We start from the raw sequence: 26,860 nt of genomic DNA, 5'->3' as shown, positions 1-26,860 counted from the left end.
ATTTTGAAGACTATATCTGAACATCTTTGGAAGGACAAGCTAATTATAATGGATTGATTGATTCCTTAAACTACAGTGGCATTTAAAAGATATTGCTATTTATTGCTTATCATATATAAATAAATATTATATATATATATATACATATATGTATCCACACATAGAGAGAAATAAATGTAATATATGTATGGGTATGTGTTATACTAATCTCTCCTTTCCACTTGAATTAGAAAAAAGAATTGAATTTGAAGTCAAAAGACCTTGGTTTGAATGAGAGTTCTACTACCTGGTGTTGCAACATTAGGTGAGTCACTTAATTTCTCTGAGAACTTAACTGTTCTCAGTTTCTCCCTTTATAAGTAGTTTGAATTATGTTTCTTTCTAGTTCTAAAATTCTGTTTCTGCGATTCCCTCCAACAAGAGTTTGAGCTCCATAAGAATAGAGATCAAACTATATTTCTTTATAGCCTTTATTTACAATACCTGCAGTCATCCAATACACATAATATGTGCTTCAGAAGCAAATATTTGTTGATTGCTAAACATTTTATATTCCAATGGACTGTCATAGATTTTATTTTGGCGTACAGAAATGTGGTTATATTGAAATCTTTTTAAACTATGTAGCCCCTTGTGGTGATTTTCTTCTTTTAAAATATAATATGATGGTTCTCTCTGGGAGAAAGCAGGTTTCTTGGGGAGGTTTTCTGGAGGCAGCCTTAGTTTCAGTCTAAAAGTAATAATCACCCAAATGCAGCCAGGTGATAAAAGTTCAAACTTTTATTTTCTCCTTCCAAAATAACCCGATTAGTTGAGGCCTATCTCTCTGTTTGGTTCCAAGAGCTCCCTCCAAATGTCTCCAAATCCAAAGGTTTAGCCTTCAGCCTCCAGCCAGCCAGTTGGAAAATGGAATGAATCTCTCTTGCCTCTGAGAGAGGGTTTCTGGCTCTCAATCTCCCAGAGTGCTCTGTGTCTGTCCCAGCGTGCTCCTCTCCAATCTAATTCAGCTGAACTCTCTTCACTGGGCCTCTGTCTGCTTTTTATATCTGAGAGAGTGGGATTGTGGGATATATCCCAGCGTGTTCTCTGGCCCTGAGAGCTTCAAGGGAGGTGTGAATTTGGATATCTCATACTAAACCCTGAAATCTCCCAAAAGTGTGACCTCCAATGAGTAAAGGTATGAACACAAACATTGTATCAATTAGTTCTACTTATTACTTTATTTCAGGTTCTGGCCCAAAACATCATTTTGTAAGATGAGATCAATAATACTGAACCATGCTAAATTAGATAATTATTGTCTCTATCAACTCTAATGAGTTAGCAGTTTGTAAAGATTCCAACAGCCCTTTCCACATATTTTTCCTTCTAAAGAGAGTTTCCTTATTATAGTGTTTATTGTAAAAGACTAGATAGCTTTTCCATGAAAAATGTACATGGAGCTAGTTGGGTGTCCTACATGTTAGGAGGAACACCATGCTTTCAATAGGTCTCTAAGAAGCAAAGTGTCAGATGACCTACTTGCAGTTCCATTGTGCCCCTGACTAGCTATGTGGACTTCAGTAAGTCATCCAATTTCTTATGGTTCAGATTTCACCATTTGTACAATAAGTGATTTGAGACAAATGACTTCAAAGGTAGGTCCCTTTTGACTTTAACAGTCTAATTTTGTGAGATTCTATGAACAATTCTAAATAAAGCTTGAGGATTTGTGAGGACTGTTTCTGGAGGAAAAGGATCTAGTTTATTTTTAATCTTTTTTTTTTCATGCTCTAGCCTGCTTTTCCCCCTCAGAATAGTAACTATTCTGGAGGAAGGTTTTAGGCAGAATTACCACCCAAACATCTCCTAAGATTCTTGAAGATTTACAAGATAAGTCTATCCTGAACCCTGCAGGCTAAGTAGCAAAGGCTTTCTGGGTGTGGTTGACCAAAAAGTAGAATATTTTTAAAGTTGTGCTTGGACACCCAGATTTTTGACTAACTGTATAAATGATGTCTTTCATTTGATGGCTTAGTATTATTTCTGGAGAATCAAGAAAGAAACTTTGGAGCAGTATCAATGTAGAGTTAAGAAGATCTAAGTTCCAGCTATAATACATAGTAACTGCATGATAGTGGACTAGTCACTTGATTTCACTTTGCCTCCATTTTCTGAGCTTTAATATAGGGAAACTGATATCAGTTCTACATTACAGGATTATTTTTTAAAGTGTTTCATAAACCTTAAAAGTATCTGTACAATTTTCAAAACACATTTCTTGTTGCTGCTGTTAGTGTTTTTATTGTTTTAAATTTCAGCTGAAAATCTGGGTCTAAGATCCACCTCCAACATTTGTGAGCGCTGTGATCCTAGCCCATTTATTTGATTTCTCTTAGTGTCTATTTCCATATCTGTAAAATGGGGACAATACCTGCTTTTCTACTTGGCATCTTTTGAGGAAAGCAATTAATAAAACATATATATAATATATCATTGTTAGCCAAAGGAGCAAAAAATGGTAGAAAGGAAAGATCTAGAAGATCTCTGCTGATTTCTGGTGCTCAAGAAAGCTGAAAAAAGACAACAAGCTTCTTTGGAATGCTGGCTCAGAATTAGCTTAATATTGGCTAAAGAGATAAAAGAGGAGGGATAGAAATGTTGAGATCCAATTTTCAGGTAAAATTGCTATTTGCATCTTCTTGAAAATAGAATGCCTAACTAGTGGTTAGGCCAAAACATAAGCATAGTTTCCTTTGATTACAAATTGTCTGAGTTTAGTTTCATTTAAAATTTTCTTTAACTTAGACACCATCTGCTCTTCTGTTTTCTTTTTCTTACTGTCAGAGTCACAAGCATGCAATTATCCTACTCCTACTCATTTTTTCTTGTTCTCTTTCTCTTTGGGTTTTATGTCTATGAGGGTGACTGTCTTTAGCTTGCTTTCAAACCAGCAATTATGAGGAGACACCTAATGAGACCAGAGTGATCTTCTATGCTATGTCTCCATTTGGGGTTTGGGGAAATTCAATAAACAAGGACAGATGCCAAACAATGTAATTTTTATATTACTCTGTAGGAAAAGGTGCTCCAAATAGACATTAAACATCTAATCCACTAGCATCTGGATGGTAACTTTACCTTTGGAGACTTTTTCTTCGTTGTATTGTCCTAGATGTGAGAATGGATAGTGTGAGGATATAAAAATATCTCATCCTGAAATGCTCAAGAATATATGAAATTCTTTCATATTTGTCTCAAGCTTTTAGTTATAAATATAAAAAGTCATGAAAATTATGGATAATTTTAATTCATTTATAAAGTTCCTTCTAATTTCAAAAGTAATTTCCTCACAATAACCCAGAAAAGATGATAAGGCAAGTAATATGGCCTCTATTTTACTTCAAAACTTTAAAAGATCTATGATTTCACTCATGCAAATAATCACTCCATTGTTTTGTATTAAAATCCATATAGAGATAAATGTTTATTTAACAGTTATTAAGCCTTCCCCCACCAAAAATAATTTTAAAAAATCACTACCTTCTGATAATGAATCTCTACAATCTTAGCCAAGCTAGTTCTTAAATCATAGTGCTTTCATGGACAAATATTCAATTATCAACTTGGAAGGACTTAGTAGCATAGTCTCTGAAAACTCAGGATTACTTATATTTCAATGAGGCATTGGATAAGGACTTCAATGGAGTATTCTCCATTTTACAGTGGGGGTGGGGGTGGGATTGAGACTCAGAAAGCAACTTGCCCAAAGCCACAGATGAAGTAAGTCTTACTTAAACATAGGATTTCTCACTCCAATGAAAATGCTGTTTTTATCTTCCCCCAAAATTTTTTAAATTAAATTATTATAGCTTTTTATTTACAAGATATATGCATAGGTAATTTTTCAGCATTGACAGTTGCAAATGCTTTTGTTCCAACTTTTTATCTCCTTCCCCCCATCCCTTCCACCAGATAGCAAGTTGACCAACACATGTTAAATATGTTAAAGTTTAAGTTAAATATAATATATGTATGCATGTCCAAATAGTTTTATTTTGCTGTATAAAAAAGAGTTGGACTTTGAAGTAGTGTGCAATTAGCCTGTGAAGGAAATAAAAAATGCAGGCGGACAAAAATAGAGGGATTAGGAATTCTATGTAGTAGTTCATAGTCATCTCCCAGAGTTCTTTCCCTGGGTGTAGCTGTTTCCATTCATTACTGCTCTATTGGAAATGATTTGGTTCATCTCATTGTTGAAGAGGGTCACGTCCATCAGAATTGATCATCATGTAGTATTGTTGTTGAAGTATATAATGATCTCCTGGTCCTGCTCATTTCACTCAGCCTCAGTTCATGTAAGTCTCTCCAGGCCTTTCTGAAATCATCCTGCTGGTCATTTCTTACAGAACAATAATATTCCATAATATTCATATACCATAATTTATTCAGCCATTTTCAGTTGATGGGCATCTACTCAGTTTCTAGTTTCTGGCCACTACAAAGAGGGCTGCTACAAACATTCTTGCACATACAGGTCCCTTTCCCTTCTTTAAAATCTCTTTGGGATCTAAGCCCAGTAGTAACACTGCTGGATCAAAGGGTATGCACAGTTTGATAACTTTTTGAATATAGTTCCAAATTGCTCTCCAGAATGGTTGGATGTCCCCGTATTCCCACATACCCTCCAACATTCCGCATTATCTTTCCCTGTCATTCTAGCCAATCTGACAGGTGTGTAGTGGTATCTCAGAGTTGTCTTAATTTGCTTTTATTTAATTAATAATGACTTGGAACATCTTTTCATATGGCTAGAAATAGTTTCAATTTCTTCATCTGAGAATTGTCTGTTCATATCCTTTGACCATTTATCAATTGGAGAATGGCTTGATTTCTTATAACTTAAGAGTCAATTCTCTATATATTTTGGAAATGAGGGCTTTATCAGAACCTTTGACTGTGAAAATGTTTTCCCAGTTTATTTCTTCCCTTTTAATCTTGTCTGCATTAGTTTTGTTTGTACAAAAACTTTTCAATTTGATATAATCAAATTTTCCTATTTTGTGATCAATAATGACCAGTTCTTCTTTGGTCATAAATTCCTTCTCTTCCACAGGTCTGAGAGGTAAACGATCCTATGTTCTTCTAATTTATTTATAATCTCATTCTTTTTTTTTTTAATCCATTTTGATCTTATCTTGGTGTACGGTATTAAGTGTGGGTCAGTGCCTAGTTTCTGCCATACTAATTTCCAATTTTACCAGCAGTTTTTGTCAAACAGTGAGTTCTTATCCCAAAAGCTGGGGTCTTTGGATTTGTCAAACAGTAGATTATTAAAGTTATTGACTGTTTTGTTCTTTGAATGTAACCTATTCCACTGATCAACTGGTCTATTTCTTAGCCAATACCTAGGACAATAATTTTAAATGAACTCTCCTGAATCTGTTTTCCGGGTCTGTTATTTTTCCAATGAGATATTTCACTTTTTTCTATTTTGCCATTTTTTTGAGTTTTGCTTTATTGTATTTTGAGTTCTCATAAAGTTATTAGCTTTCATTTGCTCATTTCTAATTTTTAAGGAATTATTTTCCTCAATAAATTTTTGTACCTGCTTTCTCATTTGGTCAATTTTGCTTTTAAATGAATTCTCCTCATTAACTTTTTTTTAATTTCCTTTTGCACTACTCTCAATTTTTCCTCTATCTTTCTCATGTGATTTTCAAAATCATTTTTTGAGTTCTTCTATAAAATGAGACCAATTCTATTTCTTTGAGGCTTTGGATGGAGGAGCTTTGACTTTAATATCATCTTCTGCGTGTATGTTTTGATCTTTGTCACCATAGTAACTTCCTATGATGATGAACCTTTTTTGTTGTCTGCTCATTTTCAAGCAGAGAACTAGTCTGCCACTCATCTTTTAACTCTTTGCTAAAATAGGATTGTTTTCTGGGTAGAGGATGCTTCAATAGTTTTGTGCAACTGTTTTCAAAGATCCTTCTAGGCACCTGACCACTAGCACTCTTTTCTGACCTCAGAATTCTAGGAATGTTCCTACCTCACTATAACTTTACAATCTAGAGTGCTGAAGCAGGAGAGTTCTTTGTCAATGCTAATGAAGAGACCTCCTGTGAGCTGAGGCTCTGTAAGGTCCACTGACTCTGTCACCCAGGCCTACTCTTGGTTTGTTGGCTTCCCAAAGCCCTCTCACCCTAGTGAGAAAAACCTTTTTTTGCAGACTTTCCAAGTCATCCTTTTTGTCTCAGGGCTGAGAGGGTGCAACAGCTGATGCTGGAGTTGGGGCCAGGACTGGGGTTGGGGCTAGGTAGTGGTCTGCACTGAGATTGCATGCTGGGCTCTCACCCTGGTTTCATAGACCCTTTTCTGCTGACCTTCTAAGTTGTTTTTAGTGTCTCTGAGCTGAGAGGTCTAGATTCCTATACTTATTCCTGCTTGCTTGGCATAGGAATGGAGCCTGTGCCAGGGCAGTATTGGTGCAGCCTGAACAGGGATTGCACACTGGACTTCCATACTGGTATCACAGACTTTTTCTGCTGACCTTCTAAGTTGTCTTTGTCTGGAAAATGTTCTACTGTTTTTTGGGTGTTCTGATGTTCTAAAATTATTTAAAGCCATTATTTAAAGGTATTTGGAGCAGTTTGGGGGAAATGTTGGGCAAGAACTGCCTTTACTCCATCATTTTGCTCTATCTCAGACACAAAGATTCTCAAAGAGTTAAAAGAGAGAGCTGGAGCATATTATGTTTTTATCGAATTAAAAAGAAAATCAGACAAAGTTCTCAGACAAAGTGGAAATAAAAGAGAAAAAGTGGAGAATTATATATGCATACACACATATATGCAATGAGATAATGTTTTAAAAAATAGGAAAAGCAGCCAAACAGTTTTATGGGAAATTTTATGTTTTTAAACAATTTCATTGACAAGAGAGAAAGAAAAATTAATTAATTGTTCATGTAACTAAAAAGCACATTAGAATAGTAAGAAATTAAATATCACCACTTAAATATCAAACTAAAAATCCTGAAAATCAAAAACAATAAAATGGATTTTTTAAAACATTTATTTAATAAAAAAGTAGAAGCTGACTTTTAAAGAAATGTATAGGTCATTAGCTAATTTTCTTAACAAGAAGTAAGGTATATTTCTAGCAAGAAAATAAAAGAGAAGACTTTATAACAAACAAACAAAAATTATTAGAAAATAATTTTGCACAATTGTAGGCCAATTAAATCAGCAATTTAAATTAAATTAATGACTATTTACAAAAAGATAAGATTTCAAGATTAACCAAAGAAGAAGCAAAATATGTAAATAAATTTTCATAAAAAAATATATAAGCTATAAAGGAAATGCCAGAAGAAAAAAATTCATATTAGATAGATTTACAAGCAAATTCTATCAATGAAAAATCAATTCCAATATTATACAGACTTAAAAAAATAAGAAAAGGAATCCTGTCAAATTACTTTTATAATACAAATATGCCCTTGACTCTGAAGCCAGAGTCAAAATATAAAGAGAAACTATAGACTAATTTCTTTATTGGACACTTCTACAAAAAACATTGAACAAAATATAAAAACAAAATTAAAGAAAGGACAGAAACATATCAAAAAGTGATACAGTATTAGCTATTTTAATTTATACTAAACATGCAACATTGGTTCAATATTAGAAAAATTATAAACATAATTGACTCTCAATGAAAAGAACAATATTCTTGCAATTAAATATGCACATGGGGAAAGAAACTTGACAAATATAACATTTATTTCTGTTAAAAAAAAACACTAGAATATAAAGTTATAGACTATGCATTAACATGCTGAGTAGTATATATATCTAAAACCAAGAGATTGCATTATATGTCATTGTAGAAACTAAAGCTCTTTCATTAATATCAGGTTTACTCTCATAATTATTTGCTATTTTTCTCCAAATGTTAACTATAATAATATGATAAAAAAAAAGAAATTAAAGGAATAAGCACAAGCAAAGTAGAAGCTTAATTATCATTATTTTCTAGATGACATGATATACTTGGAAAACCTAGAGCCAGCTAAGAAAAATAACTACAGCAAAGTTGCATGAGAAAAAAAAATTAAGCCTATGAGAATAATCAACATATCTGTATATTACCAATGAGACACAGTAGGAGGAAAATGTAAAATTGAAAATACTTGAGATACATATAGGAGATATATAAATACAATTACAACATACCATTTTTTTCAGTTAGCAATGGCAAACCCAAATAATTGGAAAAATATTAATTGTTCATGGTTAATCCAAAGCAACTAAAATGATAATAGTGCCTAAATTAATCAGTATATTCAATGCCATAATACTAATTATAATAATACCAAAATTCATTTAGAGGAATTAAGATAAAAAAATTAAAGAGAAATAATGGGGAGAAAGTGAAGAGGAATGGTTTCTAATATGATCAGATCTGAAACTATGCTCTAGAGCAATAAACATCAGAATGACTTGGTACTGATTTAAAAGTTAAGATACTGATCAGTGCAATTATGATGGATATGGCCCTCTTCAACAATGAGATGAACCAAATTAGTCCCAATAGAGCAGTAATGAATTGAACCAGCTACACCCAGCTAAAGAACTCTGGGAAATGACTATGAACCACTACATAGAATCCCCAATCCCTCTATTTTTGTCCACCTGCATTTTTGATTTCCTTCACAGGTTAATTGTACACTATTTCAAAGTCTGATTCTTCTTGTGCAGCAAAATAATTGTATGGACATGTATACATATATTGTATTTAACACATACTTTAACATATTTAACATGTATTGGTCTACCTGCCATCTGAGGGAGAGGGTGGGGGGAAGAAAGGGAAAAATTGGAACAAAAGGTTTTGAAACTGTCAATGCTGAAAAATTACCTATGCATATATCTTGTAAATAAAAAGCTATAATAAAAAACAAGATACTGATCAGTAGAACAAATTATATCCACAACTTACCAAAACAAATAAATCAAAATACTCCAACTATTAGAGTAAGGGCTCACTATTTGAGAACAATTCCTGGAAAAACTGAAAACTTGTTTTGCAAAAATTAGGGATAGATGAACATTTCATTTCCTACAACAAAAGAAACTCCAAATGGATATTTGACTTATATATAGAAGTTGACTTCATAAATAAATTAAAGGGATCCAGGAAGAAACTACCTGTAAATAGGGGAGGAGTGAATGACTAAAAAGGAGTAGAGGGTTGAGGGAATATGAGATGGAGGTTGGAAAAGCAGATGTAACCTAAGGATACTAAATGCCATGTATGGGAGGAACTAAACCAGCTCTAAACATCTCATGAATATGTGCCTTCATCTGCATCCTGGCCATTTTCCTCCCTTTTGACATCTGGATACTTATTGCTCTGAAAATTATAATCAATCAAATTTTCCCTTATTGTTCCATTCACTGTCTTTGTTATTATGACTCCCTAGGGCTATCACCCCATATGTATTTTCTGCCTGATTAAAATGCAAATTCTTTGAAGATAGAGTATCTCTATATTTTGCATTTATATCCCAGAGCTTAGCACTGTGGTTGATATAAAGTAAGTACTTAAATGCTTTTCAAACATTCATTCATAAGAAACATTTGCACTTATCAGGTATAAATTTTATATCAACCGTAACATATCATGAGCATTCAAAACAGTCTTAAGTCAGAAAGAAAAGGCAATATTTAAAAACCATAAAACATATTCTGTGAATAGCTTCTTATGAAGTCCATCTTTGTGGATAGAGAGGCAGAAAGAGACCCAGACAGACAGACAGATAGTAGACAGAGATAGAGAGATAAAGACAAAGTAGAAAAAATAGAGAAAAGGAAAAGAGAATGAGAGACAAGGACAAGGACAAAGGAAGAGAGACAGAGAAACAGAGATAGAAAGCGAACTTCAATATAGATTCAAAGTTAAGTCTAAGGCTAATTGTTCAGGGGCTCATCTTTGTCTTTTGTCCCAATAGTGTGTTCTACTTATAGCACTCTTATTTACAATGCAATGACAATGTTTTTTTTTTCCTAGAAACTAAACCCATCATAAATGTCTAGAAGCAAATAAACAAAATTTAAGGGTAAACAATTACACTTAGCGAGGTGGCTGAGAGGGAAGAATTATCCAGGCAGACAAATTTACATGATACCAGTGCAAACACAAATTCTTTTCAGGTAAGTCACTCCAACTGTTCAAAATTATAATAAGGTCAAGGTCATAATTCCTAGTTCAAAATAAACATATAATAATTTCATACTAGCCATTCTTTTTGCCAAAAGGGACATTAATTTAGAAGAAGAGGTAGAGTAAATATAAAATCGATTTGGGAGAGCAAGGGCTACCAAGCAAAGGAGTTTGGAAGAATCCATTAAAGGATTACACCATGAGGTGGGAGCACTCCATTGACTGGCAGGTTAAATCCATCAAGGAGTTTAGTGGACTTACCAGAGTTATAGTAAGGGGAAAGATACCATTAAAGAGAAGACACTATGAAGGGGAGAGAGAGAGGGAAATACCTCAGAGTCAGCTTAATTCTAGAAAGGACTTAGCAAAGATCTTCATCATTAGCACATCTTTTATAGGAAAACACAACTGTAGGAGGTTCTCAGGGGAGGAGCAGGAGTACCAAGGAAGAATTCTGTAGCTCAGAGGAAGGAATCATTGAGAAGCCAGATGGAATACACCGGACAGACTAGGTGTCAGACCTGTCTAAACACATGCTAATCAATATGTCATAGGTTGTTTAAAGATGCCCAGAGGTTTGAGGGATAGACATTGGAAGCTGATGAAGAGTTCCTTCCTCACAATCACACTATATTCAAACAGATAGTCTGGGACGTGGTTTGCCTGGTAATAGCTAGCCAAGCTTCTTCCTGACTAGGAAAGGCAGTAATTCAAATTCCATATCAGTTATGTTAACTGGGATACTACAACTTTCTTTTCCATCTTCTGTTAGCCACAGACCTGTCCAGATGAGGATACCCAATGGTCCTTCAATCTTTATTTCCAATTGTGGAAAAAAAAATAACTCTTCCTTATGAGTCCTATTGCTTATGAGACTACACTTATTTCACACAGAACAAAACTGTTGGGCTTTTTTTCTTCACTGTTTTGGTATGGGCCTATGATTCTACAGATTTAAGGAATTCTTAGTATATAAACTCACTTCAGAAAGTTGGATTAGCAATTTTTTTGTCTTAGAGTTTATTAGAGCACTAAAATATTTAAGTGATCTGTGCATGAGTCGTAGCTAGAATGCAACAGTTAGGAATTGAATTCAAGACTTCTAGTATCATCATATAGTCAGCTAGCTTTGATTAGGTTTCCACTAGAATAGATTCAACCATCTAGTTGATGGATTTAAGGTAATATAGAGCATCCTTCACTGCAACAACAAGCAGATGCAAACATAGTCCGAGAGACTTAATAGATCACCTCAGGCCATCTTCAACTGAACATCCCAATTTAGCAGAGGTATGCTATGTATGACACTGTATGTATGTATGACAATGATGTATGTATGTTTTGTGGCCTAACAGATTGGTAGTGTGATAGATTGAGTGCCATACTTGGAACTCAGGAAAAAATCAATTTGCCTTCTACCTTAGATACTTTCCAGCTGTGTAATGCTGAGCAGGATGCTTAATTAAATTTTCTAAGCCTTGGTTTTATCATCTATGAAATATACTTTCAGGGTCATTGTGAGGCTCAAATGAAATGATATAAAGTTTTTTGCAAACCTTAACACCCTAATATAATTCTTATTAATCATCAGATTTGATTTTTATTCTCCAGTATCTCTTTTGAACTTAGTAAACAAATTCAATTTGGTCTTTATTCTACATCATACTGATTAAATATTAGTCTAAAATGTTTTATCACTTATTCCTTATGCTTTTCTTACTTCCTGGCAATCAATCAACAATTATGATTATTAAACTCTGAAAAAATCAGCAATTAATTATTTTCAATACCCAATTCCCAACCCATATTGATGCTATTATGTAATGTTTATTTGCCTCTTTTTAAGTTACAAAATATTTAACATCTAGTATCTCCTTTAAGCCTCACAACAATCTTGTGAAAAATGTAGAACAGGCATTAATAACCTCATTTTACAGATACAGTTCAATTCTGCAATCATAATTGCATTAATTTTAATTAATAGAACTTTCAAGACCCAATATGCTCGGTACTGGGAATAGAAAGAGAAAATGGAAATATAGTCTTACCTTCAGTGAGCTTACTTTTGATTTTGGGATGAAGAAACTAGATTTCAGAGAGGTTGTAATTTTCCCAAAGTGACCCAGTGACAGAATCCAAACATATTGACTTAAAGGATATAGAGTTGAGATTTTCTTTTTCTTTTTTTAATTAAAAAATTTAAACAAAAAAAGCATTGTTTTGTGCCCAGCAGAACATCAGGGAGGATTCAACATATATCACAATAAATTTCCATCTTAAGAAAGCATAATAATAGAAGAAATTATATCCATGAGTATCTATCTTTGCTTCCTTGCAGGTTAATCTTTTGCTCTCTGCTGAGCATTTTTTACTTTATTATTTTTCTCCTTTCATCACTCCTACCTCTCCCAAGTAGGTTACAGTTAAGCACATATATATTCATATATGCACACATACATGCACATATATGTATGTATGTATATACACATTCAGACCCATACAGATATATCTATATACACACCATACATAGACCTACATGCATACATATAGGGTTGGGTTTAAAATAAAGGATTTAAATATTAAACACTATCTGTTTCTTGTAATGGGCTGAGGCTTGAGTTGATGCACTGAGGTCCCAAGCACATGAGGCTAAATAGTAATTGGACCATACTCTATTAATATATAAGCTTGGAGAAAGAATGGCCCCCACCCACTCTTTGTGCAAGTCCTGATGTGTTGTATAGGAAATGACGATTTTGGTGGGTGGAGGCAGGGGAGTGGAAAAGGAAGGGGAGGAGAGACTTTTGGGATTGCCATTGCCACGGTTGGCTCTGCTCGTGTCTCTCTCTCTTAGCTGGCTTCCTGTCACAACTGCCTATATTTGCTATCGCAATCTTTCTTGCCTATATTTGCTATCGCAATCTTTATTCACCTCTTCACCAATAAATATTGAAGATTTTCCCCTTAACCTGAATTCCTGACTCCGGCTGATTTTAAATACGCAGTCATTACAGTTTCTATCTATATTTTACAGGTAGGTAAACTGAGACTGAGATGTTAAAGAGACTTCTTCAGGACTTTTTAAATTTCTAAGCTTAAACATCAAAGTAATGAGTCGTTTCCAAATTCATAGTAGAACAGGTGAGAGAGAGAAGGAGGATAATTCTTTCTGAATTAGCTAGTAAGATGTAGGTCAAATGAAGATTGTTTATTTTTTTTTTTTGAAAAAAATTTCTTTATAACATTATCCTTTGCACTCACTTCTGTTCTGACTTTTCCCCTGCCTCCCTCCACCCCATCCTCCAGATGGCAAGCAGTCCTATACATATTAAATATGTCACAGTATATCGTAGCTACAATATATGTGTGCAGAACCGAACAGTTCTCGTTGCACAGGAAGAACTGGATTCAGAAGGTAAAAATAACCCGGGAAGAAAAACAAAACTGCAAACAGTTTACATTCATTTTCCAAGTGTTCTTTCTTTGGGTGTAGCTGCTTCTGTTCATCACTGATCAACTGAAACTGAATTAGATCTTCTCTTTGTCGAAGAAATCCACTTCTGTCAGAATACATCCTCATATAGTATATTTGTTGAATTATATAATGAAATGAAGATAGTTTTAAGTATCATTATAAATTAGTATTGAATGGGTGAATTTGCCTTCTACATATCAAATCCCTTTCTATTTCTCAGATCTTTCTTTTTCTCTGCTGTGTTATTCATGATGTCAGCTCCCATGTCAAAGGTACTGCTTTTTTTTCCTGAAAAGCATTGTCTATAGTATTATAATCTCATTTTCTTGGGAGGCTTCCTTCTTTTCTGTTAACAAAACATGAAGAAATACTTATTTATTATAAGATAATTGAATTTGATTTATTTCCCCTAATGTTGTCTGTAGGCATCTCTGCCAAAACAAGTTGACTATGAAATAAATGGCTTAAGAATAAGCAGCAAAAAATCTTGTACTTTGAGGCCTTTTTGCCAGCTAGGGTGAACTGTGCCTTTGAGTATTATATTTACTGGTGTAAGGGAAGTCACATGTCTTCTATCTAACTTTTATTACTTCTCTCCACTATCCAATGGAATTGTAATTTAATTAATTTAGTGTTCACTTTCAGAAGACTGAGGAAGTACAAAATATAGCATTTAAGAGCAAAACAGCACCAAGGTCATCTAAAAGAAGCAGAAGGAGTAAATATTATCAGGCACTTGACAGACGCCAATTAATGTTGCAAGGAATGAACTTGTCTATGAGCTCTGTCAGAAAAAGTAAAAAAAAAAAAAAGATTAAACAAAAAAGAAAAGATTTACTGTCATATAGAATTTGTTTTATAGCAGGATAAATTCATTTTTTTGTAAGAGAAATAATAATTTGTTTGTTTGTTTTCTGGTACTACCCTGAAAGGTGAATTTATCTATGTAGAAAGGACTTTAAGAAGTAAGTTAGCATAAAAGGCAATATTTTTAACCATGTTTTTCCAGGGCCTACAGTGACACTATATAAATGGAAAATTCTCAAAATAACTCTGTATAAAGGCAGAGGGCATAATGCCAAATGGTAACTCTAAGAGGTTTTGAGAATTGTTCACATTTATAAAGCAATGCAACTTTACATAGCTTTCTCCTTATAATAATCCTGTGAATGGTGTAATGTAGGTTTCCTTATTTTATAGATATAGAAATTGAGGTAGGAGAAATGAAGTGACTTTTGCCCAGGGTTACCAAGGGAATATATATCAGAATTCATCTTGTATTTTTGAGTCTTTGGATTCCAGGTCCAATGCTTTCTCTTCATTCCATATGTGGTACATTTTTTTTTTTTTGGTATCATGCTGGAATACAATTTGGAGGATCGATCCATTGATTGAAACTTGGTAGGTAAAGTCTACTTTCTACAAGTAAAGAAGTAACCATTAGATTGAGGAGGTAAGCATCAATCATTTACCTGGATGTCATACCAATGTACTGATACATGAGAGTTCTGCACCAAAGTGAATCTTATCTCACCTTAGGTTATTGTTCATTCTCCCCATTTTAATTTGTTTGACAAACATGGCATCTTTTTTCATATACATATTCAAATATATATTCACTGTTTAAACACATGCATATAGTTATAAAATACACATACGTATACATATTTATGTTATATAAAATTTATATTTTATTTGTGATATATTTCAATTGGTATATTTTGGTTTTTACCTCTTTCCTAAATACCTTCTTCACAGTTTCTCCATTCTATTTAAAATATAGCAGTGTATATAGCATTCTGTACTTTTAGTTTAACTCATCTCTACTGCCACAAAGAAAGAATATGCTGACATCCGCTGAAGTCTCCATTGGTCATTGTATTTGATATGAATTATTCTACCTTCATTTACATTTCTGTAATCATGTGTATATTGTTTTCATGGTTTCCTCCTTCTGATTCAATACATACAAATCATATCATATTTCTTGGAGTTCTTCATTTTCATTGATCCTGGTAAGATTAAATAATCCAAGGCATCCCCAAAGTCTGAATCGAAATTTAAGCTCTAATAGCTGAAAATTATATTTAGATTTTGGAGGAAAGTTGGATCATACAGTTTTGGGATACTTTTGTTGTGAGAGCCTTGAGTCTGCTTACTATAATAATTCATAATATAGAAGTGAGAAAAGCTTGTGGAAGATGATTTTTATTTCTCTAAATTCCCATTATTACCACTTCACATGGCAGCAGAACTTAGGCAAAGCAGGCAGACTTATGCTTATACAACATTTAGTATAGCCAAAGATACTTTCAAGGTTAATGCCTTAAGAATGACTACGGGAGATGACATGATGATATACTTAGAGAACATTAAAGAATCAACTAAAAAAATTACTAGAAACAATTCACAACTTTAGCAAAGTTTCAGGATACAAAATAAATCTACATAAATCATCAGCATTTTTCTATATTGCCAACAAAGTCCAGCAGCAAGAGATATAAAAACAAATTTCATTCAAAATAACTGTCATTAGTATAAAATATTTGGGAATCCATCTGCCAAGGGAAAGTTTAAAACTGTATAAACACAACTACAAAACACTTTCCACACAAATAAAGTTAGACCTAATTAGTTGGGGAAATATCAAGTGGTAGGCTGAGTGAATACAATAAAAATGAAAATAATACCTAAATTAATCTACTTATTTAGTGCCATATCAATCAAAATCCTAAAAAATTATTTTACAGTTCTATAAAAAATAGTAACAAAGTTCATATGGAAGAACAAAAGATCAAGAATTTCAGGGGAATTAATGAAAAAATGCTAATGAAGGTGACTTAGCTGTGCCAGACCTAAAACTATATTATAAAGCAGCAGTCATCAAAACCATTTGGTACTGGCTAAAAGAAATGGAGTAGTCAATAAGTGGAACAGGTTAGGATCACAGGATAAAATAGGCAATAAATATAGCAATCTAATGTCTGACAAACCCAAAGACCACAACTTTTGGGATTAGAACTCACTATTTGACAAAAGCTGCTGGGAAAATTGGAAACTAATATGGAAGAAATTAGAGTTTGACCCATATCTACCACCACATGCCAAGATCTAAATGGGTTCATGATTTAGATATAAAGAGTGATATTATAAGCAAATTAGAGGAACATAGGATAGTTTACCTCTCAGATCTGTGGAGAAGGAAGGAATTTGTATCCAAAGAAGAACTGGAACTCATAATTGAACACCAGATAGACAATTTTGATTATATTAAGTTAAAAAGTTTTTGTAAAAACAAAACTAATGCAGACAAGATCAGAAGGGAAGCAATACATTGGGAAATCATTTTTCATTTAAGGGTTCTGATAAAAGACTCATTTCTAAAATATATAGAGAACTGACTAAAATTTATAAAATCCAAGCCATTTTCCATTTTCCAAGTCAAATGATATGAACAATTTTCAGATGAAGAAATTAAAACTATTCCTAATCATATGAGACATTGCTATAAATAATTATTGATCAGAGAAATGCAAATTAAGACAACTCTGAGATACCACTACACACCTCTCAGATTGGCTAAGATGACAGGAAAAGATAAAACAGATAGGGGCAACTGCTATCATAAAATATTGTTTATATGTATCATCATTCAAGATTTCAAAATTACATTTTTTGTTTGATTGCTTTCCTACATCAAAAAGGAAGGTTCAGTCTGGAGTTGAAATTACTATGACTTAAAGAAAAAAAAGATATAAATAAAAGATACACACATTTATGTATGTATGTGTTTATAGACACAAATACATATACATGTTGAATATGTGTATTTGTATGCATCATCTGTGTACCTATCCATGCATGTCATTTATGCACACGTTCGTAAAACATGCACACTTAAATGTACAACTTAACCATTATTATACTATATGTACATTGCACATATGTCTATGTACACATAAATATCAGTGCATACAAATGATATATGTTTACATGCATATAATGCACACCTCTGTGCACAAATATATATGGGTGTGTATTATATATGCACATATACACACATGTATAGGATATATATATATGTGTGTATATGGATATACACATATAGGAGAGGGATGGGGGAGAAGAAAGGGAGAGAGACAGAGAGAGAGAAAAAGAGAGACAGAGGGAGAGAGAGAGAGAGAGAGAGAGAGAGAGAGAGAGAGAGAGAAAAGACAGACAAAGAGAGAGAAAGAGAGAGGAAAGAGGGGAGAGAAGGGAAGAGAGAGCAACGTTGATGGTAACAAATCTCTCACCCAAGAAGGACACAGAGGCATGATAACTAGCAAATAGGTGATCTCCTGGCTAGGTGCCAGCTACCTGGCAGCTGAAACATGGGGACCATTAGAATTCCTCTTTGCAGTTTCTGTAACTGCTGGTCCCCTTGCCTGCTTCACTGACCCCTTGCCTATATCAATGCCTTATTGTATGTTATCTCAGACTGTCTTGGACCGTTTCCTTCTTGCTGACCACTCATAAGGCAGGCTGTCTTATCTCCATCCTTTTGCCTGCTTTATGCTCTATTTTTTCATCTATGAGTGTGACTACTCCTGGCTTGTGGTAAGGAGATTCGGTTCCAGACCTGGGGCAGTACTGTCTTATACATATTTCCCTAAAGAATTCATGTTTATTTATGCAACTAACTCTGAAACATCAGTTTCTCAGAACATTTTATTTCTGGAATAAATTAACTCTGGAGAGTAGGCATTGATGATGATGATTAGAAACTAGGATAGATCTCACCTGAAACCTTGCATTAGAAGAATGTGAGTAGAGGCAGCTAGGTATTGCAATGGTTAGAGCACCAGTCAGGAGGACCTGAGTTCAAGTCCAACCTCAGACACTTAACATTTCCTAGTTATGTGACCCTGGGCAAGTCACTTAATCCCAATTGATTCAGGGAAAAAACAGAAGAAAAATGTGGGTAAACACTCAATAACTGGAACTTTTGTTAGATTCATACCTTTGCAAAGAATAGCTACCTCTAAGGCTATCTGGTAGCAACATAAAGGTCATTCAGACTCTGCTCAAAGATTTCCAAAAAGGGAAAACCTAAAGCTTCTCATTCCACTTTCAAATAATTCTGATAATTTTATTTTCCATTTTAATTTAATTCTGCAATTTCTAGCCGTTGTTCTTTGTGTTTTGTGAGCATAAACAGAATTAGCTTAGTCCTTCTTACATATGATTGCCCTTCACATATTTGAAGGCTCTTATCCCGTTACTCCTGTCTCTTCTTTTCTCCAAACTAAATATCCTTAATTACTTGAACTTACCTTAAGTTGAAGTCAGTGTAACCATTCTTGTTGTCCTTCTTTGTATGTTCTCTAATTTATAGAGATAAGTAATGGATCATGGTCTAAAATCCTCCAAAAGCACTTATTGAACATTACTTGATCTAATGGATCCCCCAATATCTCAAGTCTTTGTTCTTTTTGTCTTGTTATCCAGAGACTCTGCAGAAACAAGACATATTGCCATAGGTTCTACTTCATTATTTGCGATTTCTAGACAGAGGAAATCGGTCCTTTTTTTGCGTAGACTGTAGGTGATGGCAGCTCTTAGTTATTACAATCAAATTGCTTTTCTTTCCCTCCAAGCTGGATCTAACATCAGAACCATCTGGCTGTGGTAGGCCTTGAAGACAGATGACTGGCAGATATCACCCTTTACTGATTGTGAGATGGGCCACATCTTTCCATTCCTGGCAGAGAGATCTTCAGGCAATCTTACTATATGAGGTAATGAGGTTACAAAAGCCCACCTCTGCATGGAGATTAGTGTGCCCAGGCAACGGGAATTTGGGCAATGAAACAATTATTCCAAATTTTGATCCAAAAACCTGACTGAGGGAAAAGAATTTTGGGTCTGAATCATCCAGATGGTTTGTCTACCTGTTCATTTGGAAAATTGCTCAACCATTAATACTCTAGTACTGTCCAAGCTGCTTTTGGAAAAAAAAAATGACATCTGGATCTTTCATACATCAAATCAACACATAATGGACACAAAAGTTCTGACTCTGATTAGTGAAAGGCAGAGAAGGGTAATATGATGAGTCCTGGAATTGCATTAGGAGGACCTCTGCCCTGTTTCCTCCTACCTCTGTAGCTGTTGAATTTCCTTTTCTGTAAGGATTGTAAAGATATTGGACTAAATTTCTCAGATCTCTTTCAGTTTTAAATTCAGTGATCTTACTTTCTATCTCCTATTCGAGGTATATACCTTATTTATTAGTGCCCTCTCTAGTACTTAGGTGAACTGAAATAGTCATCTATTTGTATCAAGTACTTTGATGGCAGAGTACAAAGGGCACCTAACTTGGAATTTGGAAGACCTGAAATGAAATATTATCTCAGAAACTTACTACATATGTCACTCTCAGGAAATCACTTCATCTCTGTCTGCCTCAGTTTCCTTACATGTAAAATGGTAATAATAATAGTACCTTTATTTCAGGGTGAAAATCAAAAAAAGTAATACAGGTAAAACCTAAAGAGTTGTTATGCAGTTGTTTTCAGTTGGTTCAGATTTTCCATGACCCCATTAGGGTTGAGGTTTTTTTTTTTTTTTTTTTTTTTTTTTGTTTTGTTTTGTTTTGTTTTGGCAAAGATACTGGAGTAGTTTACATTTCCATCTCCAGCTCATTTTACAGAAGAGGAAACTGAGGTAAATAGGGTGGTGACTTACCCAGTGTCATATAACTAGGAAGTGTCTTGAGGCTGGATTTAAACTCAGAAAGGGGAGACTTTCTAACTTCATGCCTGGCATTCTATCCATCGTACCTATCCACAGTGGCTATGATATTATTGTTTGCTCTGGGAGACTGTGATCTCTTTTAATGAATGAATGAAAAAGCATGTGTTCAATGCTTAATGTGTAGTGGGCACTAAATAAAAGCAAGTAAGAGATCCCTAACTTCAAGTCATTCTCATGGGGTAGACAATTCATATAGGAAGGAAGATGGCCACTTGGTCAGTCAACAAGCATTTATTAAAAGCTTGCTTTATGTCTTGGCAGTGATCTAAGCCTGAGAATACAAAGCAAGGACAAAACTTGAGCCTTGCCTTCAAAAAGACTGCATTCTGGTAGAGGAGATAATATGCAAACAGTTTGGCTTAAATATGGTATATTACTATTGCATTTATATGTCTATATATCCCGACACATATGTGTATGTGTGCAAAGGTTTTAGAAGCTCATATATGTCTGTGTGCAGTAGAGATTGCATGTGTGTATTATACATATACATGCACATGTATATACATGATGCTAAAAGAAAGAGAACCTCCCTGTGATTGTCACAGGACAATATATTCCCTTTACCTTTATAAAGATGGACAATGGAGGCATCCTTTAGTTCCTTGGACTTAACTTTCTCTTGACATATAAGCTGGAAAATTTTAGTCAATTTGGTATAAATAATCGATCCCTCTCCCCAACTTTGTAAATCAACTATATACACACATGAATGGAAGATACTCTCAAAAGGAAGGTACCAGCTATATGTGTATTGGAGTGAGGAAGAGCAGATCCAGGAAAGATCTCTTGAAAAAGAAGGGCAGGGAAGTAAGGAGAATATGGCAAGGGAGGAGAGAATTCCAGTTATAGAGACACACAATGAAAATGCACATACATAATGAATATGGATGGAAGAAGACTTCTCTTTGAAGAGTTAATCTGAATACAGTTTTCAGAGGTAAAGTTAGACAATGGTTAGGGAGTGGTGGAGTTAAGGTGACATGATTAGAAGATGTTTGGAAGGTAGCATGGAAGGTCTGGGTCTAATGTCTACCAATCAGAAGCTCAGGTTCCAGGGCAGGAATTTGGTGTACCGGTTAGAACCTGGAAACTGAAAAACTGAAGCATGACCAGGAAGTATTATTTCTTGAAGGCAATGATTTTTTTTTAATGATATCTGTGCATCCTCAGTGTTTTATACATGGCAGGTACTTAATAAAAACCCATTTATTCAATCAATCAATAAAAATTATTAAATGCTTCCTAAACATGTGGGAACTTACTAAGCAGGAACTTGTCATAGAAATACAAAACTGAGATAACTCCTGCCCTTAGGGAGCTTACATTCTATTTAGGGGTATAATACCTATCAAGGAGTGATACCCAGGGTAAAGAATTTAAGTCTCAATAGGCACAGAGACTGGGAGTTGTGCCAGAGGACAGTAGACTGTCATGATCATTCCATTAGCAACAGATATATTGCTTTAATTATTATTCCATAAACAGTAAAAGAAGGAAGGACAGATAAGATATTAGGAAGGGGTTATAGTATTTCCTGATGTCCTGGTGGATGGTTATACTGGAAGAAGCATGATCTGATACTCCAAATTGCATTGTATAATATTGTACTGCAAGGTTTATACAATGCTTTACTCACCACTAGGGAGGTAGTTAGCATTAATCCTCCTGTTTTGTAGATGAATAACTGAATTTATGAGGGCATGTGAAGAATGAGATCTGGAACTCAAAATCCATTCTCCAAACCCTAACTTCAGAGTTCTTCCTAGTGTGTCCCACTGCCTCTTGCAGAGAAGTTGGCAGATGTTCCTTCCCTATGTCCCAGAACTCTGCAATGCAAGACAACAGCTACCTTCTTTTTAGATCATCGTGGTGAAAGTTGAGTCTTCCTCTTATAGAATGAGGGAAAACTGAAGAAGATGGAAAAGGAAATGACCAATCTCTCCAGTAACTCTGCCCAGAAACCCCCAACTGGGATTATGAAGAGTTGGACACAACTGAAAACAACTGAACCACAACCACAAAAGAACTGGAGAAACAGCGACTTTTCCCCAGTCTCAAATTCTGCCTACCAGTATCTCATATACTTACAGTATTTTTTATGTGTTTTAAGACAAAAGAAAAAAAAAAAACCAAAATGTTTTGCAGTCTTTGTTTCCCTGATTTTTATAGAGCACTGAGCCTGGAGTCAGGAAGACCTGAATTCAGATCCAGCCTCAGACATTTATTAATTATGTCATCTAAACAAGTTATTTACTCTGCCTCAATTTCCTCAACTGTAAAATGAGAATAATAGTAGTACCTACCTCTATGGGCTAATGTAAAAATCAAAAGTAATAATATTTGTAAAGTACTTAAAACAATGCTCAGAACAGCTGATGCTTAATAAATGCTTCCTTCCCTGCCCCCTTGCTTCAAATCAATAATTGCTCACCTTTTCACCTTTGTATTTCCAGTGCTATGCCCGTTACCTAGGAGTTACTTGGAAAATGCTTGTTCACTATGCCCAAAGGGTTATAAAACCATGCATTCCCTTTGATCCAGCATTGTCAATATTGAGTCTGTATCCCAACAAGATCATAAAAGGGGAAAGGACCCACATGTGCAAAAATATCTGCAGCAGCTCTTTTTTTAGTGACAAGGAATTGGAAATTGAGTGGATGACCATCAACTGGGAAACAGCTGAATAAATTATGCTATAAGCAAGTTATGGAATATTGTTGTCCTATAAAAATGATGAACAGTCTGATTTTAGAAAGTCATGAAAAGATTTACATGAACTGATGGTGAATGATATAAGCAGAACCAGGAAAACACTATACACAGCAACTTTGTGGTGTGATCAACTATGACAGACTTGGTTCTTCTCAGTAGTTCAATGATCCCAGACAATCCAATAAATTTTGGATGAAAATGCCATCCACATTTAGAGAAAGAAGTATGGAGACAAAGTAAATGCATACATGCTGTGTTTACTTTTTTTTTTCTGGTTTTTTCCTATCCTGGTTTTTCCCTTTTGTTCTAATTTTTCTCTTCCAACTTGGTTAATTAAAAAAAAATGTTTTTTTCAAATGAATGTACATGTATAACAAAAAATGTTTTTTACAAGTAAATGGGGGAAATGTTAAAAAAAAAAAAAAAAGAAAAGAAACAATGAGAAGGCTGGTTTCAGAAAAGCCTGGAAAGACATACATAAACTGCATGAAGTGAAGCAGAACCAGGGGAATATTATACATAGTAACAAGATTATGTGATAATCAACTATGATGGACTTGGCTCTTCTCAGCTATGTGGTGATTCAAGATAATTCCAATAGACTTGAGATGGAAAATGTCATCTACATACAGAGAGAGAGAACTATGAATGGAAGCATAGTATTTTTGGGTTTTTTGTTTGGTTTCTTTTTCATTTTTTTCTTATTAGTTTGATTTTTCTTGCATAACACAACAAATATGGAAATATATTTAAAAAGATTACACATGTTTAGCCTATATCAGATTGCTTGCTGTCTTGGGGAGGAGGAAGGTAAGCAAAAGAGGAAGAAAAAATTGGAAAAGTTTACAAAAAAAATTATCTTTATATGTATTGGAGAAAAATAAAACACTATTGACTAAATATATATATATATATATATATAAATATATATAAAGTCTTTATTCACCAATGTATGATGATCAACTTTGATAGATTTAGCTCTCCTCAGAAATTCAATGATACAAGACAATTCCAAAAAATTCATTATGGGAAATGTCTATCTACATTCAGAGAAAGAATGATGAGAATCTGAATACAGATTAAAGCATACCATTCTCACTTTGCCTTTTTCTGTCTTGTGGCTTTTCTCTGTTCTATTGATTATTCTTCCACAAGATAACTAATGTGGAAATATGTTTTAATATGATTGTACACATATAACATATCAAATTGCTTGCTGCCTTGAGGAGTGGAGTGGAGAAGGATAGAGGAAAAATATGGGATTCAAAATCTTATAAAAGTGAATGTTGAAAGCTATCTTTACATATAGTTGAAGAAAATAAAATACCATTTTAAAAAAGAAATTGTTTCTTCATTTTAATAAAAATACTTTGGCCAAATGGCTAGTTAGTCATAGACATGGTACCAGAATCTAGTTCATCTAATTGAAGACCTAGGGTTCTCTCTGCTTAATTTATGAAAAGTTGTATTTGGTACCTGTCTAATCCCAACTCACAAAAGTATGCATTTTTAAAATTAATTCTTGTTAATTTTTGTTTTGTTTCACTTTTGTTTCTGAACATAGTCCTTTGGTTTCCCTTAGGGATCCCTACCTTATAACAAAGGCTCAGAACCAGACCTATAAGTGACTTCCTTTCCTTCACCCCTTCCCTAACACCCTAATATTTACAAACACTTGAACCTTGCACTCCATTCTTAAGATGATTAGCTCTAAAAGATGAGTTTTTGCCTTATTTTACCCAAAGCCAAACCCCCATTATACTTACTGGCCATCTTCACATTATGTAGCTTCTCCTCTGTCCATCCTTTTATGTGTGTTGTCTTTCCCCATGAAGCTAAGAGGTACGGTAAATAGAGAGGATTGGGACTGGAATGGAGAGCATAAGTATTCAAATCCAGCCTCAAACACTTCCTATAACTGTGTGATCTTAGGGAAGTGACAATCTCCAATTCTCTTAGTTTTCTTCAATAGTAAAATGGGGATCATAATAGCATCTATCACACAAAGTTGTTTAGAGGATCAAGTGAGAAAACATTGTAAATCACTCACAAAGGGCCTGATAATGGTTCTATCTCACCCTCCTTCCTTCATTAGAATTGTGAATTCCTTTGGGACAATCTTGCAAGCTTCTATTTGCATTCAAAATACTTAGTACAATATCAAACACACAATAAGCATTTAATAAATGCATTGATTTAATTTTTAAAAATCAGTTCATCAAAATTAATCTAAACTTCTAGGAATTCTGATAATGGATAAAATTTCTACATTTATTATAGACCCTGACCTTTTCACAGTAGGAAGTCACATGCAGTCAAAACTGCACTTTGAAGACCAAGCTTGATCATTATAATTATATATCAACCTCAGCATTTAAAAAGAATATTTTTAAAAATCTGATGACAAGCCAGATTTCTTCAGGGTTAACTTTCCCACCTTTTTTTTCTGGTGCTCTCTACCACCTTTAGTAGAGAACCCCTAGGGAGGGTTGATTAGTCAAGCGAAGGGACTTCTCCAGCAATATTGGGTTTGGACTTGCGTGACATTTCACATGAGAACTAATGTAAGCCTGAGAAAAAATAATAAATTCCTGTTCCTCTCATCAAGTGGGCAGCCAGGGAAGCCCGAGTGTGTTTGTGTCCAATTCTGTCAGTCACGGTCAGGCCTCCTGTACGAGGGATAACCAAGTGTCGTGCTTCAGGCGATGAGCTGATAAAGAAGACCATGCTTGTCTGGTTGCATTAGGCTGAGAATTTGTGACTGAAGCCCTGTGTCAGGGCCGAGGCTTCTGTGCTAATTCACTGTGAAATAAAGCCAGCCTTGGGAGTGGGTCATCACAGGCATGGTGTGTGAAGGATACAGGTAATTTTAAAGGTTCCCAAAGATTTCTCGGCCCCCAAATGTTTCCTGCATGTACCTCCATAAGCACCTGAAATGATCATGTTCAATCCTTGGGGAGGATGGAAGCAGGGGAGAGGAAGAATATTCTCTCATTTGATCTTCACAACAGCTATGGTAGGTGCTGTTATGATCTCCATTTTACTGAGGAGGAAACTGCAGCAATTAGTCCAAGATCACACAGATAATTAGTATCTGAGGTTGGATTTCAGCTCAGGTCACCCTGATTCCTGACATCTAGAACTCAGGTTCATGTAGTTGTAAGTAATACTCATTTGGGGCCTGAAAATGGACATGGGGGGGATACTGAATCATAATCATCTTATTAAGCAACTGCGATACAAAAATGAGTAAGACAATGTCCCTAACCATCACAGGCTGATAATCCAGTAGGAAAAATTTACAGTTACATGTGATCTTAGATCCTCTAGGATTAAATACTAGTTTCTCTATTTGGCAAAGTTCTTCAAATATCCGGCCTCAGATTATCTGGGTCCTGTTTGATGTAACTTTCTGGTTCTCATTCACCACCTCCTTGCATTTGGCTTCACGCAGGCCTGAAATGCATTCTCTTATTAAGGACCCCTTTTAGAAACTCTCTTTTCCTTCAAGATTCCATTCAAATGCTGCCTTATATGTAAGACTTTTCCAGAATACTCCCATGTCTAATTCTTCCCCTCATCCCTATAACCTATTATATCTGTGTATATCTTGTATATAGTTTATATTTGAATTTATTTCCCCAGGTAGGGTGTAAAATT

At 34.5% G+C, this 26,860-nt stretch overlaps 1 long non-coding RNA gene across 1 annotated transcript in view; it reads right to left on the bottom strand.

The window, feature by feature from the left end:
- Positions 1–26,860, bottom strand: part of LOC127551671 (uncharacterized) — a 685,686-nt gene that overhangs the window by 21,212 nt on the left and 637,614 nt on the right. The window lies entirely within an intron of this gene.

The sequence above is a fragment of the Antechinus flavipes genome, chromosome 2, assembly GCF_016432865.1.
Source record: "Antechinus flavipes isolate AdamAnt ecotype Samford, QLD, Australia chromosome 2, AdamAnt_v2, whole genome shotgun sequence".
Classification (NCBI taxonomy): Eukaryota; Metazoa; Chordata; class Mammalia; order Dasyuromorphia; family Dasyuridae; genus Antechinus; species Antechinus flavipes.
Note: the sequence above shows the minus strand (reverse complement) of the source record. Positions and strands in the feature narration are given on the sequence as shown.